The sequence below is a fragment of the Arvicanthis niloticus genome, chromosome X (genome assembly GCF_011762505.2).
Source record: "Arvicanthis niloticus isolate mArvNil1 chromosome X, mArvNil1.pat.X, whole genome shotgun sequence".
NCBI lineage: Eukaryota > Metazoa > Chordata > Mammalia > Rodentia > Muridae > Arvicanthis > Arvicanthis niloticus.
The window spans coordinates 77732119-77747165 of record NC_047679.1 but is presented as its reverse complement, the minus strand read 5'-3'; the positions used below and the strand labels follow the sequence as shown (position 1 = coordinate 77747165).

The window sequence follows — 15047 nt, the reverse complement described above, 5'->3', positions numbered from 1 at the left end:
CCAGATTTACCAGTAACTTGTAAACCATAACTTTCTCTCTTTACCTTACATGGAATAACTTGTACTTGGTCTCAACTACTTGCTCTACTCCATGGAGAAGACTAAAGGACTTTCAAGGAGGCTAAACAGCATGCAGACAAGTTACTTTGTCAAAGTCCTAATGTTCATCAGCCAAAAACATCGGTCATCAAAGATCAAGAGTCCACTTACTGGAATTATAACAGCAGGGGCACCAAGGTTGTAGAGTGATAATATAAAGTCACATTTCAGGAAGGAAAATGCATTAAAATATGTGAACTCTTTCAAGTCAGAAAGTTCTCTCAAGCAAGTGAAGAAAATCTTGTCATCGTTTTCAATAAGCTAACTGGAGGCCTTCAGAAAATTCACTAACCTGAATCCCTTATCTTCAGAAAAATAAGCCTTTCCGGGTCAGCATTTTATTAGTCTCCAATATACATAGAAAAGCTTCTGAAACTACAGCTAAGACCCCAACCTCTCAGGATCAGCTGTTGACAGTGTCTTTTAAAAATGCCTCTGCCTGCCTCTAGAAGCATTGCAGGAATGGCTGCTGTATCACATGTGCATCAATAGGTGACAGAGAGGGTAGAGGCTATGTCTGCATTCAGTGTCATTACCTACTAACACCTGAATCATTAGTAGCCTAACATTTCCTGAGGAAAGCAAGCCTGAGAAGACCACCAGACCATTAGTCTGGTACCACCCAGGCCCTGACAGCTCCCAGGACTAAGAGGAATCTGGAGACTAGAAGAACCCAGCCTGAGCCCGAGAGCTGTTGGTGGGAGTGAATCCAAGACAGACAATCCTCGAATGGGGTCACTCAGGTGGGTCAGGTGAGGAGCAAGCCTGAGATGACCACCAGACCAGCACCATGGGGCTTGGACAGGGAGCTAGCTTGAGATGCACACCAGTCAGGCAACCCACAGGCCTAGAGGTAGGGAACCATGTATGAGATGACGCCAGCCTGGCACCATAATGCATGAGTGAGGCATAGAACTCCTGAGACCACTCCAGAGATGACCCCAGACACTCAGAGATTACAGACACCTGGAAGAAGAACAAGTTAGTGATACAGAAATGGAAGAAAAAAAGAAATCAAAGCATGTGGGCACAATGAAGAAGTTGAACTGGAGACCCAAGAGTGGTGAGGAACAGCAGAGTGGTGGTGAGGAACAGCCTGATGTGAGTAACTAGTAATGTCACCTGGGACCATGGTAGGAGCCTGGCCTGTGCTGCCACCAGAGGACTTGTCTGTGTCCATGGCCCTGAATCATCAGGAGTCTGTTACCACCAAAGACCAGGCAGAAGTCCCTGGTTTGGGCTGCCACCTAGGGACATTTTGATGTCTAAGGACTGTGCAGAGCTAGTCCCACCCCTTACATGGGTATTGTGGGAATGTGGTGGTTTGAATATGCTTGGCCCAGGGAGTGGCACTATTAGGAGGTGTGATCTTGATGGAGGTGTAGTCCTGTTGGAAGAAATATGTCACTATGGGGGTTGGCTTTGAGAACCCCTTCCTCACCGGCTGCCTGGAAAACACTAGTCTTCTCCTATTTGCATTCAGAACAAAATTTAGAACTCACAGCTCCTCCAGGACCATGACTGCCTAAACAGTGACATGCTTCTTGCCATGAAGATGATGGACTGAACGTCAGAAACAATAAGCCAGCCCCAATTAAATGTTGTCCTTTATAAGAGTAGCCTTGGTCATGGTGTCTCTTAGCAGAAATGAAAACCCTAACTGAAACAGGGAGACATGGCGCTGGGAGCATAAAAACAGGATAGCTGACCCTGTCCATAGCCAGCTACAGTACTCAGGAGAACAGGCCCCACACATTGAGGGAGTTGCAGATGAGAATAGCTCCAGGAATAGGAGCATGGGAGATCTGGCCCTACCACTTGTCTCATATGTGGTGGCATGGATCACCTATGGCAGGTGAATGGCCTGGTCCTGAGATCATGAGATCAGGAGAGTGGGCCTTGCCTCTCAGCAACTGCAGAACTTGAAAGACTGAGCCCTGCAGCTCACCTGGGCAGCACAGTAGAGCTGACCCTATTGGCAGGTGTGCAGGCAAGTCAGCCCTGAGGGCATGAGCATGGGACAGATGGCCCCACCACTTATCTGCCATGCAGTAACATGGGTGAGGGCAAGATAACCCACTTTTACCCCTTACTACCTATGGCAGGCAAGAGAGCTGGCCTCCAAGGTCATCAGACTGGGATAACGGACCCTGACCCTCACCTGCTGCAGCACGTGGGAGAGTAAGCACTGTACCTCACCTGGGCAGCACAGTTGAACTGAGGGTGGTGGTGCTGATCAGCAGTCCCTAAGGGTGTAAGTGTCAGAGAGCTGGCCCTGCAACTTGTCTGCTGTTCAGTGACATAGGTATGGGAGTGATGTCCTCCCCTCTTCACCCGTTGCCACCAATGGCAGGCAGGAGAGCTGTCCCTGCTCCTCTTCTACTGCAGCACTCAGGAGATCAGGCCCCGCATTGTAGGACTGTGGGTCCTGAGTCCACTCCACCACAGGGTCGCCAGGGGGTGGGGAAGCACAGTCTGTGGCGTGGGAAAGCAGGAGCTGGTTCGGGGATCCTTGGGCCTGAGATAAGGCCAGGGCCATTCAGTTCTCTGACCCTTGGACACTCAGGCACCACTGGGAGTCCCAGACGAGCAGAGAACAGAGTAGGGGCCTGAGTGCTGGGTCTAGCATGGGGCACGGGGAGGGATTGTCCTTGGCTTGACAGGTGGCAGGCTTGGTGGGAGTTGTGGCTGGGGGTGTAGAAAGGCCTTCTAAGGGAGATTAGACAGTGGCTCTGTGGACAAAGGCCTTCTCCATGGATCTCTATGGCACAAGCCCATGAAAAGAGACAGTCTGTGGTTCCAAACCACTTATTGTCATGGTGGAAAGTGGATGTATAAAACAATATCCCACTTCTCAGGGTGGGCCTGAGATTAAATACCTTTTGCAGGGAGGAAAGTCTGGGGAGGGGAGCTTATTGGCTACTCCCTCTGGGCTTCTAGGTACCTCATTAGCATGGAGACCTCTGTCTTGAGCCTTTAAGACCTATGGTCACATCTCTTTTGTGTGAGAAGCATAACACATGTGTTCCAAGTCAGGAGACTGGCAGAGAGCTGGGAGTCACCTAAGCCTCAAGTGTGTGGCCACCAAATCTCCAGGTCTCGACCCGCTCTACCTTACCAAACTTCCTGGCATGGTTTTATGTCCCACACAGCACCTTACATGGGCAGTACAGTAGAAATGGCCCTGGATATGAGTTGTGGGTGAACCAGCTCTAAGGGCATAAGTGTTTGAAAACTGGCCTTGCCTCTTGTCTGCTGGATAATGGTGCAGAGATAGCCTTCTCCCCTCCCTTGTCCCTTACCATTTATGGCAGGCAGGAGATTTGGCTCTGGTGTCATTAGAGTAGTAGAACAGGCCATGGCTCTTATCATTACAACATTCGAGAGAGTGGGCCCTGCACCTTGCCTGGAAAGCAAGGTAGAGCTGGCCCTGGAAGTGGAGGTTGCTGGAGAGCCAGCCCCAGGGACTTCAGGGTAGAAGAGGTGGTCTCACCAGCTCAGATTCTTCTCAGGCTCAAATCCTGGGCTTTGAAGTGGACCTCCACATCTACCCTATCTATGAACTGTTGGAGTGCATGAAGGGGCTGGTCTTACAGATCCAAAACTACAGGATCTCCAAGACACAGTGCAACAATAGCATATCTGAGAGGAGTACCAATGAGGCTTCCAGTATTGATAAAGTTGCAGAAGCCAGAGGCCTTGAACTACACCAATGATTCATTGCCATGAACATTTGCAAGCAAAGAAATGTAGACTGAAGGGTATACTGTGGTATACCCTATGGTACATTCTATGACACACAGATATTGGTTCTCTCTCTCTCTCTCTCTCTCTCTCTCTCTCTCTCTCTCTCTCTCTCTCTCTTGTGTGGGAGGTTGCAAGGGTAGTGGATGAGTAGTAGGGGAGGAAGAAATGAGTGGCATTGGGGTACATGATATGAAATTCATAAAGAAGCAATACATTTTAAAATGCCTCTAGAGAAGATCAATGGGAAAAGAGGAGAGAAGAGACATTTAAGCTTGAAGATGATATTGGCAAGACCTATCCACCAAAAGATCCTCATTAATATATGCCAAAGATTAGAAAGCCAAAATTAGGCCTGCTGGACAAAATCCCATTCCACTAGCCATGTATCTATATCACTGTCGCTTCTCTATCCGACCAGCAGACAGGAACTCCGCAACTCAGAGTTCTTCTCAACACAGTTTTATTCAGGATCCTTAACCATTCTCTCTATGGAAGCCCTTCTCTTATCTCTTTTTCTCTGGATGCTCTTTTGTCCTCTCCTCTCCCTGGATGCCTTTCTGATCTCTCCTCTCTCTGGATGCCTTTCTCCTATCTCTCTGGATGCCCTACTCCTATCTCTCTGGATGCCTTTCTCCTATCTCTCTGGGTGGTCTTCTGTTATCTTCCTGGGTGGTCCTACTCTCCTCTCTTTCGGGAGGCTCTTCTCCTATCTCTCTAGGTGGTCTTCTGTTATCTCTCTTATCATCGTGGCTAAAAGCATGTCAGTGTTCAGTCAGGCATGGTTCTGGGGGAGCTGAGAGTTCTGTGTCTTTAATGGAAGTCCACTAGGAGAAGACTGACATCAACAAGCAGCTAGAAGAAAGGTCTCATAGCCCACTCCCCACAGTGACACATTTCCTTTAAGGATACACCTACTCCAACAAGGCTATACCTCCTGATAGTGCTACTCACTGAGCCAAGCATATTCAAACAACCACAGCACTGAAGTGCCCCTAAGAAATAGTAACAAGAGTAGACCCAACTGTCTGAGACACAGGGAATCCATGGTTGAGCCCAAACTTCTTGCCCAATAAAAATCCACTTAAAACCTGGCTAATTTCTTCCATTCAAACATAGTATACATTGAAAAGGGAGACTATATCAGGATTACAAACTATCATTGAAATTCTTCTAAAACATGGTCTGCCAAAAGTCTGAAAATGACAAAAACTGTTGCCCATCACTCTAATGAGTAAACAACTCCAAAATCTAACAGCAAGTTCAGTTCCTACAAATTATTACATGGAATTCCCTTCCCTACTAGCTCTAATCTTAGATTCTGAGAGTGATCAGATGATGCAATACTTTAATTTCTCTTCCTCATTTTCCAGGAATAAGACATTATCTTAGTTACTGCTCTATTCCTAGGAAAAGATATCATGAAAAAAAAACTTTATAAAATAAAGCATTTAATTGGAGGTTTGCTTACAATTTCAGAGGGTAAGTCATGTGCCAGGGCAGTATCTTATCTTAGAGGTTACATCTTATCCAGAAGCAGCAGACAAAGAGAGACTGCTTTTGGTGTGAGCTTTTAAAACCTCAAAGTCCATGTCCAGAGACACACCTTCTTCAACAAGGCCATACCTCCTAATCCTTACTAAACAGTTCACTGACTAAGAACCAAACACTTATATATATATATATATGAGCCTAGGGGGTCCCATTCTTGTTCAAACAACCACAATTCACCACAGGTTCCTACTTTAAACAAGGTTGTTGAGCTCACCACCCCCTCTGACTATTGGATTTACCTGAAGCTGTAACAACTACTGCAGCTAACCTTTTTGAAACCTATTAATCAGTTTGGAGGAAATGGCCCACACTGAGGCTTCTATGTATCTTTCTAGTATAACCCATATACGAAGCCATCAACAGTAAGATGAGAAGCAGCTCAGGAACCCAAATTTGAAGGATTTGATACATCTTTGAGTCAGAAGGCCACACAAATTTCCTTCATAAATGGATGAGTTTCTCATTTGGATGGAGCTGACACATTTACAGTGATACTAAATGTTCCGTTTGCACTATCAGTGTGTGATTTGTATAAGAAGGCAGAGAAGAACCACACTGGAAACCAAAGTGATGGAGATTCAAACTATGAATCCTTTGATCTATGTTTCTTGTGTCCTGCGTCCAGGGGCAACAGAATGTTTAACTACTCTCTTAGTAACCATTTTCTTGACTCCACCTTTGTAATAGGTGGTAATAGGGACAAGCCTTTTGCACACCTCTATCAGATGATGGGGTTTTGTTACCAAATGATTAAAGGAAAGAGTATTCAATCTATTTTTCTCATTTTAGTCTTCTAATCCTTGTCACTCTGAATATGACCCAGAATGACCCCCTACTGTACCACCTCTTCTCCTCTGGGTATGTAGTAATAATTTTCATGGAAACTTTGCCTCTTCTTTTGTATATTAGAAAATATAGGATTCCTCTCTTTCACCTCAAACCTTTTCCATTTCTACAGCACATGTTTGAGTCCAGGGATCAGCAACTGCTGTAAGCCTTCTGTACACTGGATACTTTCTGTCTTACCCCAGAAATGATGAGGTTAATATACTGTTGTGCCCACTTTCCCAGACTTACCCAAATATACCAGAGAGAATTCCCAACTTCTGGGAATATTAACAAGCTGGAGTCTTTTCTCCATTCCTCCCAGATATAGCATCCTATAGAAAAAGAACAGATATTGCCTCAGGGTTACTAAGCAATCCTGAGTTCTGTGGCATAAATGCTGACAACCCAGTGTTAGTACTATCATGATGGAGGTGGAGTATACTCAGAGGTTTATTCACACAGGAGTCTTGATTCAAAAAGGTCAATCTAAAACCTCGCCTTAGCACTGACAACAAACATAGGAGGCCATTTAAATTGCTATCAAGACACAACAGGAAAGTTCTCACTGTCTCTCACAAATGTTCCTGTAGAATTGCAAGGCCTTAGACATTGTGGCAGTCAAAGCAAGGAGAATTTATGCAATGCTTAATAGAATATATTGCTTTTGGATTAATAATTCACAAAAAAAACTTTGAACAAAATTTCACGAAATTAAAGATGATTAATATTGACTCAATTCTTGGATAATAAAGAAATAACTCACTTGTTGAGAGTTCTAGCTGCTCTTTCAGAAGACCTGAGTTCTGTTCTCAGTACCTATATTAGTTCCAAATCTTTTGTAATTCCAGTGTAGCGTATCTAATGCTCTCTTATAGACTCCATAGGCATTTTCACACATGGGAATACACTCAGAGAGACATACACACAGAAATATTTTTAAAAATTCAAGATATAGTCACATACACTCTCTAGTGTCTATAAAAGTTATGACTAGTCTTTCTTTTTGGATCCATGTGGATCTGGTTATAAGAAAGTAGCCACAGTGACTCTAACAAGCAAATTTTATCAACTTGTGCTTTTGCTCTCTGTATCCTAAACCTAATGACTTGATTTGTATCTCCTAGAATCTAACAATTATTACAGATTAAAGTGCTGACATCCAAGACTACCAACCAGTGGCTGACACAGAAAATGAAATGAAATCTCCTCTCTGGTCCATGGATAGAACAAGGAGAACACTACATGTTCATTTTTAGGCAGGATACCTACCTTTAGAAACAGCCATGAAAGATAAACTATCAGTCCTCTGCACCCCAAAAGATTTCAGGGACAATTTTCACTGATGAATTAAGGCCAAAGAAGAGTAGAGTGGAGAGGCATATTTCAGAGATTAACATATAAAAAGCATCAGTATGGGAAAAGTAGAGGCCTTTAGCCCCCATAGGCTTCATTCAACTAAAGGAGTATGATCTAAAAAGCCCACCTCATTATATAAACCTTAGAGAGACTGGTACTATGTAAGTGACCCCAAAAAAGTTCATGCAGCTCTCCCACTCCAGTGTTTCTCTTGGAGTCAGGCCACAGGCTGGGTCTGGTGCACCTCCTTTAATAAAATATCTCCTTTCCAGTAACTATTTTTATATCTCTGCACAATTCATTGTAAAGAAGCAGTAGAACCTAGATACTCCAGTGGCTGTCCTCCAGATTCAAATCCATGCCTGTAACAGTCTGAACTTCTGATTTAGATCATCATTTTCTTCCCTGAATTACTAGAGGATTTATTGACTATATGATTCATTTATTAATTATTCATTCACTGCCTTCCAACATCTTTTTAAATCAATTTTATTATTTTTCTGATCATAAAAACTAAATGTGTTATTCTTTAAAATATAACTTATGGAATGTTTTAAAGAATAAGATAAAAAAATCATCTATAACTCAGTGAACAGGAAATAATCCCTATTAATATTTAGACAAATTTCCTCTTCATGTTTATATAGTATGAATATATAAGTACTTCTTTTGTTTCTAAAACTGGCATACATTCTGTTCATTGTCATTTTTTACTTAGCATTACTGCATAAACACATCTTATACTTTAAAAAAAAACATATAATGGGAGCCTTACTTCCAGAATGAATGAGTAAGCTTCTAAAAATTATCCTGTGACAAATTAAAACAACAAAGTAAAAGCTTACAGATTTCAGAAAGAAGTCAAAGTTTGAAGGAAGAGACCAACATTGAATAAAAATCAAAGATTTTTTTTAATTAATCATTTAAATGAACATAAAAGAGTACTTTCTTAGGTTCTTTGAAATACATCATTTTTCTTCATTCTCCTGATTCATTTACATAAATAACTCAAAGGACAAAGCTGCTTACAGATAGCAGCCCAAAGGTCATAACAAGAATTTTTCATCAAATCAGTAGGACTAAGCTTTTCTTTGGGGCTTACACAGGGCCTAGACATCTCTAGTCACTGGAGACTGGGATGGAACTGGAAAAGAAGGCATAGCTAGAGGCATAGCTGTTGTCTGAGCCTGAGTCTTGGTTGTAATCTTGGCCTCACCTTGGTTTTTCAGAAACTGAGACCCTTTGCAATGAAAGCTAGAGCATATTTCCACAGCTCAGGGTGACCACACAAGCAAGTTGATTCAACTTGCAGCTTACCACCTTGCCATCTCCAGTTTTCACTATTAGGGTTGACAATTGCCTAATTAGCTTTCAGCCTGTGGACACAGAGTCTTGGCCTTGATGTCTTACATGCTCTTCATTGTGCTTTCTCTTTCCTTGTGCTTCTTAGCTACAGGTATGTTTTTCTAGAACTTTGAGCACATTCTTTAAAAGACTCACATTTTTATGATTAGAATTTCTTGAGGGCATTTCTATGTATTTTTAAGGACTCGTAGTGCATGGTGTGGCTGTTGAATGTGGCCACGCCTGCACTATAGTCCACACTCTCTTTATTTGTTTTACGTGTAACTCTTTGAAAAACAGATTATATCATCCACATGCAAAGTTAAAATTCATTGAATAAGAGAATACTAGGATTTATAACAAATGAACCTCAAGACTACTGAGGCTTAAATCTCTCTCATGGTCAATTTTGGACTTCACCTTTTTTTTCCCTGGCAACATTACAAAGGTACATATCAGCTCTGCTACTCCTTAGGATTTAAATTACAATATGAAAAATGAAGTTAGCTGGGCTTTGTTGAGGTTCATTAAGACAAAGCTACTTCCTTGTGATCAAAAGAAAAGAATCTACATTCCAGCTTTGGCCCTGGATATAGACCTGCCATTCTAAATGTCCAAAACATTATATAGTATTGTTTCCTCCTATTAGGCATCAATCCAACTAGACTTGTGAATCACAGGCCAGAAGTCTACACATCCAGCAAGAAAATTAGTTCATTTGAAGCGAAACTAAGATGGGAGAAATAAATGTCCCCTTGATGTGATTTATCTTCCTAGATACCACCACTCCAGGTAGTCACTAGCTTACACCACATAGTGTTATGTTTCAAAGAAGCCCAGGACAAGTGTTACTCAGTATATGTGGCTCCTTCTAGCACTTATCACCCCACCACCTACCCTAAAACTCTCCAGGCCTAGAGTTTGAGCTCCCTTCCCACAGTTTGTCTTTCACCCATCTTGGTCCACAGGGTCTCTTGGCTCCTGGTTGGCTCCACTCCCGGATTTCTTTGAGTCTGCTTACCCAATTCTCTCCCCTCTTGATCTCCTTCCCCTATTTCTCTCTGTGTCTTCTCATGGGCCAGTTCAGTCTGCTGTCCCAGCTCAGTCAGGACCCTTCCAGGTCCCTCTCCCTTTATCTAAAATAAACCAGAATTCTCTTCATGTCCTCATTTCATCCTCATAGCACTGCAGCTTATCTGCTTTTTTGGGAAAAGATGACTGGCCATCTCTGTCTGGGATGCTCTGAGCTTTCTCACTCTTTTTCTATGAAGTTATTCAATTCCACCCTGCAACTCTTTGGCTGTTTACAAACAACATGGCTTTCTTCCTCCTTCTTCATAAGCTTTCCTTTTGAGACCATATCTAAATTGGTTTATTAATGAAACTAAGAAATCAAAAAAAGCAATCCCAATTTTCTTAGTAAGAATATCATAGGATTACCACACTTTATATAAACTATATAATGTTAGACTTTAAGATACTATCAACTTCAGAATGTTCAGCTATAATCCCTAAAGAAACTACTAGGGGCAGAGTAGGGGATGAGTGGGAAGAAAGGGTATAGGCTAAAATTTAATAAATGAAGTAAAATCAAACTCTAAAATGTATTCAAGTAATCTAAAAGATAATAAGATAGTCAAAATAGAAATATAAAATTAAGAAATAATAACAAAACACCCAAATAATAAGGTCATAGTCCTAAAGACAAACAAATTGATAATCAAATTAAATAATAGAATGTATACAGAAATGCAAAAAAATAATGACTCAAATATAACCTATTAAATCCATGATAGATATATGGGAAAAATTGATTGTTTTAATATTTTCAACTGAAATGCCTAAGAAAGCCACATAAGGTGTATCAGCTAAATGAAACTTTAAGATAAAAAGTATTGCAAAAGCCAGAGAAGACTATTTTGCAATGGTAATATAATTAGTTTGTCTAGAAAGCATGCCCAAATGTACATAAAGAAACAAAATTAAAAACTCATAGTAGAAGACTTAAATCAACCAGAAAGATCTAAGATATATATTCAAATATTAGGTATAAATATAAAGGATCTTAACAGCACTAACAGCAATGGTGAATTACTTTATATTTATAGATAATTATAGGTTATTACCCAAAAAGTGTACATTTATTTTCATAACCATAGTATACCTACCAAGACAGTAAGCAATTGAATAACCATAAAATAGATCTCGGTGTATCTAAAAAGCTTTGGAATTATACAGAGTATATTCTCTGACTACAATAGAATTTAATTAGAAGCCAATAACAATAAAAATAGCAGAAAATGAAGAAGAAAGTTAGGGTTACTATACTAAATTACACATTACAGAGCAGTAATGCTTGAGTATTATATGAATTAAAGAATAGAAAGTGACCAATAGAATAAGAACAGAAGTAAGTCAGATATAGGATTAAAACTTTCTCAACAAGATTGCCAAGGCACTCCAATTGTGGGGCAAAAAAAAACATTTCAACAATTTTTCCTGGAATAACTGCAAATAGAAAAAAATAAATGTTATCTATTATAGGGCAAAATCAGTAAAATAAGCCAAATCCCTAACTATTAAGTACTGAAAGTAGAAAATATGATGTATGTATATGACACACTACTACATAGCCATAAAAAGGAGCAAAGTTTTTTCATTTTTTGGGAAAGTAAGTTAACCTGGAATACATCAAGTTTCCCTTTTATAATTAATATCTATTAATACTTATAATAAAGAGACTTTCTAAGTTAAAGATAGCATATCTGTAAAACCTTTAGAATAAAATATTTAGAATAAAGAAAATATTTTTTAGTTTAGTCACTACAAAATGTTTTTGAAAATCCACAGGTAGCAATAACTACAAAAATTTATTAGCCTCATCAGAATGAAAATATTGTTCTTTAAAATATACCTTTAATAAAGTAAAAATTGTAAGCCACAGAGAAAAATATATTACAGTATTAAGTAGTTACCAGTTTCTAACAAGTAACTCCATAATATAAAAACCTTGTTCACAAAACAGAAAAGACAATATGATTCTTAACCAAAACAAATATTATGGTACAAATAACTTATCATATGAGGAAATAGTCAACATAACAGTCATTAGGGAAACACAAATTATGCTATAGTGGTTTGCTACTAGGGCATATAAAATGACTCATACAAAATAAAATAAAAGTCTCAACAATTCAAAATGTTAGTGATATGGTATAACTGGAATTCTCATTGATAGCTGGAATGTAAATTGTCTTTGGAAAGCAGTGACAACTTCTTATGATATACTTTATATTTCTTTTTAAGCACACACATAGTAATTCAACCATCTTCTTGTTAAGTAATTACCCAAAAGAAATGCAAATACATATTTATAGAAACATACCTATGATGTTAATAGGTGCATTTATTTGTAGAAAAATGTTGAGACAATGTTTGTACTTTAGTGAGTCAATAAATAAAATGTGGTATCAACATAGAATACTACTCAGAAATAAAAAAAGATTTTATGGATTTGTTTATATAGAACTCTAGAAAAAAACATACTAATATAGAGGAACAGAAAGCAGATAACTGAATGACTTGGACATGATACACAGTGCAGGATGGATTGGAATGTACCACACAGTCATTTATTGGTGTCTTAATTACTTTTCAATTGCTATGTCGAAAAACTGAGATCATTGCAAAATATAGAAAAAATATTTCATTGAATTTATGGTTTCAGAAGGTTGGAGTCCATGATGGCATTGCAACAATTGGCAGGAGCAGAACCTGAGAGGTCACATCTTGAGACAAAAATCATGAGGAAGAGAGAAAGCAAACTGAAAATGAGTCTTTTGAGACATTAAAGTCAGACACCAGTGGCACAGTTCTTCCAACAAGCCCACCCTTCCTAGTCCTTCCCAAACAGTTCTACCAACTGTGAAACAAGTATCCAAATATGTGAGCCTTTGAGGGTCATTCTTATTGAAAACAAAACATTACATTCTTGTGCCTTCATAGGCTTGTGGCATATTATAATATAAAATATATTTAGTTCATACAATAGTCCCCAGAGTCTTTCAGTTCTTATTTCAATTTATAAGTTCAAGTCTCTTCCAAGACACAAAGCAATCTATTAATTGTAACTTCCAATAAAATCAAGAAGGAAATTATATCTTCTCAACATACAGTGACACAGAATATACATCACCTTCCAAAATAGAAGACTCAAGCCACAATAAGGCAATATTGGACCAAAGCAAGAGAAAAACCTACCAAGGCAAATTCCAAAACTGGTAGCTTCATCTCCAATGACAGAGAGCTAACATGGCTCCACTCTTCTGGCTTTGCTGTTTGCAAGATGAATCTTTTTTTTTTTTTGAGCTCATTACATTGTTTTGCAGCTCTCATTGGTAAACATCCCACAGCTCTGTTATTCCTAGTATTCTCTGATATTCAATTTCTGTCTTAGTTAGGAATTTTATTGTTGTGATAAAACACTATGATTATAAACAACTTGAGAAAGAAAGGATTTATTTTACTTAAGCTTCCATATCACATTCTATTGTCAAAAGAAGTCAGGGAAAAGACTGAAACAGGGTAGGAACCTGGAGGCAGGAGCTGAAGCTGAAGCCATGAAAGAATACTGTTGAATGTGCTATAAGAAAGCAGGATGAGCAATTCACAAATAGACTGTGTATAAAATATTTCAACATGCTTGATTTTTTAAAGTAAGGTGATAGTTGTATTTTGTTACTTGTACATGTATAAAGGTGTTCAATCAAGAACCCATTAGTAGCTGTTGGTGCAAATTTATCACATTCTAAATGAGTGGAATCAAATATTCAAATCCCTTCCAAAAATCCCTAAGCAGTATATGAAAACAATATTATTGATACTTGTAATAGTGGCCAAGATGAAGACTACTTACAAAAAGAGTAAAGTCTCTATAAATCCAACAACAAATAGTTTAACAGGTATAGGGCAGGATCTATATATGAGACAGAAGAAATAGTATTTATCTTTCTGATTATGGATTATCTCACTAATATGTTTCTCTGTTCCATCAAGTTTTAAAACTTTACTTTTCTTTACAGTTAAATAAAATTCTGACGTGTGTGTATCACAATTTTATTATGCACGTGTCAATTCTATTTTTTGCTATTGTGAAAAAAGAATCAATAAATACAGATGTACAAATATCTCTATGAAAGGATACAAAAGCATGTTAAAAATATGTCCAGGATTAGTGTGGCTGAATTATCTACCTAGTTTAAACTTTTTTTTTTGAAAATTTCTACACTGGTTTCTATAGAGGCTGTACATTCCCAGCAACAACTATAAAGGCTCTGCTTTCTATACTTTATCCTTTCTATACTTTATCACCACCATCCATTGTCATCTTGTTTTCTTGATAGTACCCACCTTAGCTGAAGTGAGAAAGATGATAACTTTTATATGCATTATATTTCTCTAATGGGTATGAATATTGAACTTGACTAAAATATTGGCCATTTGTCTATCTCTTTTTCTTTCTTTCTTTTCTTTGAGACTTGTTTATTCAGCTCTTCAACCCATTTACTGATTGGATGATTTTGTTTTGTTATTGTTTAATTTTTGCAGTTCCTTATATAATCTAGTGGTTCTTAATCTGTGAGTTACAACCCATCTGGGATCAAAGGATTTTTCAAAGAATTATCTAAGACCACCAGAAAACACAGATATTTACATAACAGTTCACAATAATAGCAAAATTACTATTATGAAGTAGCAACAAAAATAATTTTATGGTCGGGGTCACCAATACATGAGTAATTGTATGTATTAAAGGGTAACAGCATTAGGAAGGTTGAAAATCACTATTTTAATCTACTGTGTGATGTATAGTTTGCCTCTTCCCTCTAATGATAGGTTCCTTTACCATGTAGAAGCCTTTCAATTTAATGTGGTACCATTTGTCAATTGGTACTATTTCTCCTACTATGGTGTTCTATTATAAAAACATCTTGCCTATATTTACATCCTTTAGCAGTTGCATTTTTTCCAGTTTTAAATGAAGAGTCTTTGCATTGACTTTTGTGCATGGTGAGAGATATGGATCTAATTTCACTCTTCTATAGATGTAAATCCATTTTTGC

At 38.8% G+C, this 15047-nt stretch overlaps 1 non-coding gene across 1 annotated transcript; it reads left to right on the top strand.

Moving 5' to 3' along the window:
• The first annotated feature begins 537 nt into the window (after positions 1-537).
• LOC117695627 (small nucleolar RNA SNORA17) lies at positions 538-669 on the top strand. The gene has a single exon (XR_004604676.1). It is a non-coding gene; the product is annotated as a small nucleolar RNA SNORA17 (small nucleolar RNA).
• Positions 670-15047: the final 14378 nt, after the last annotated feature.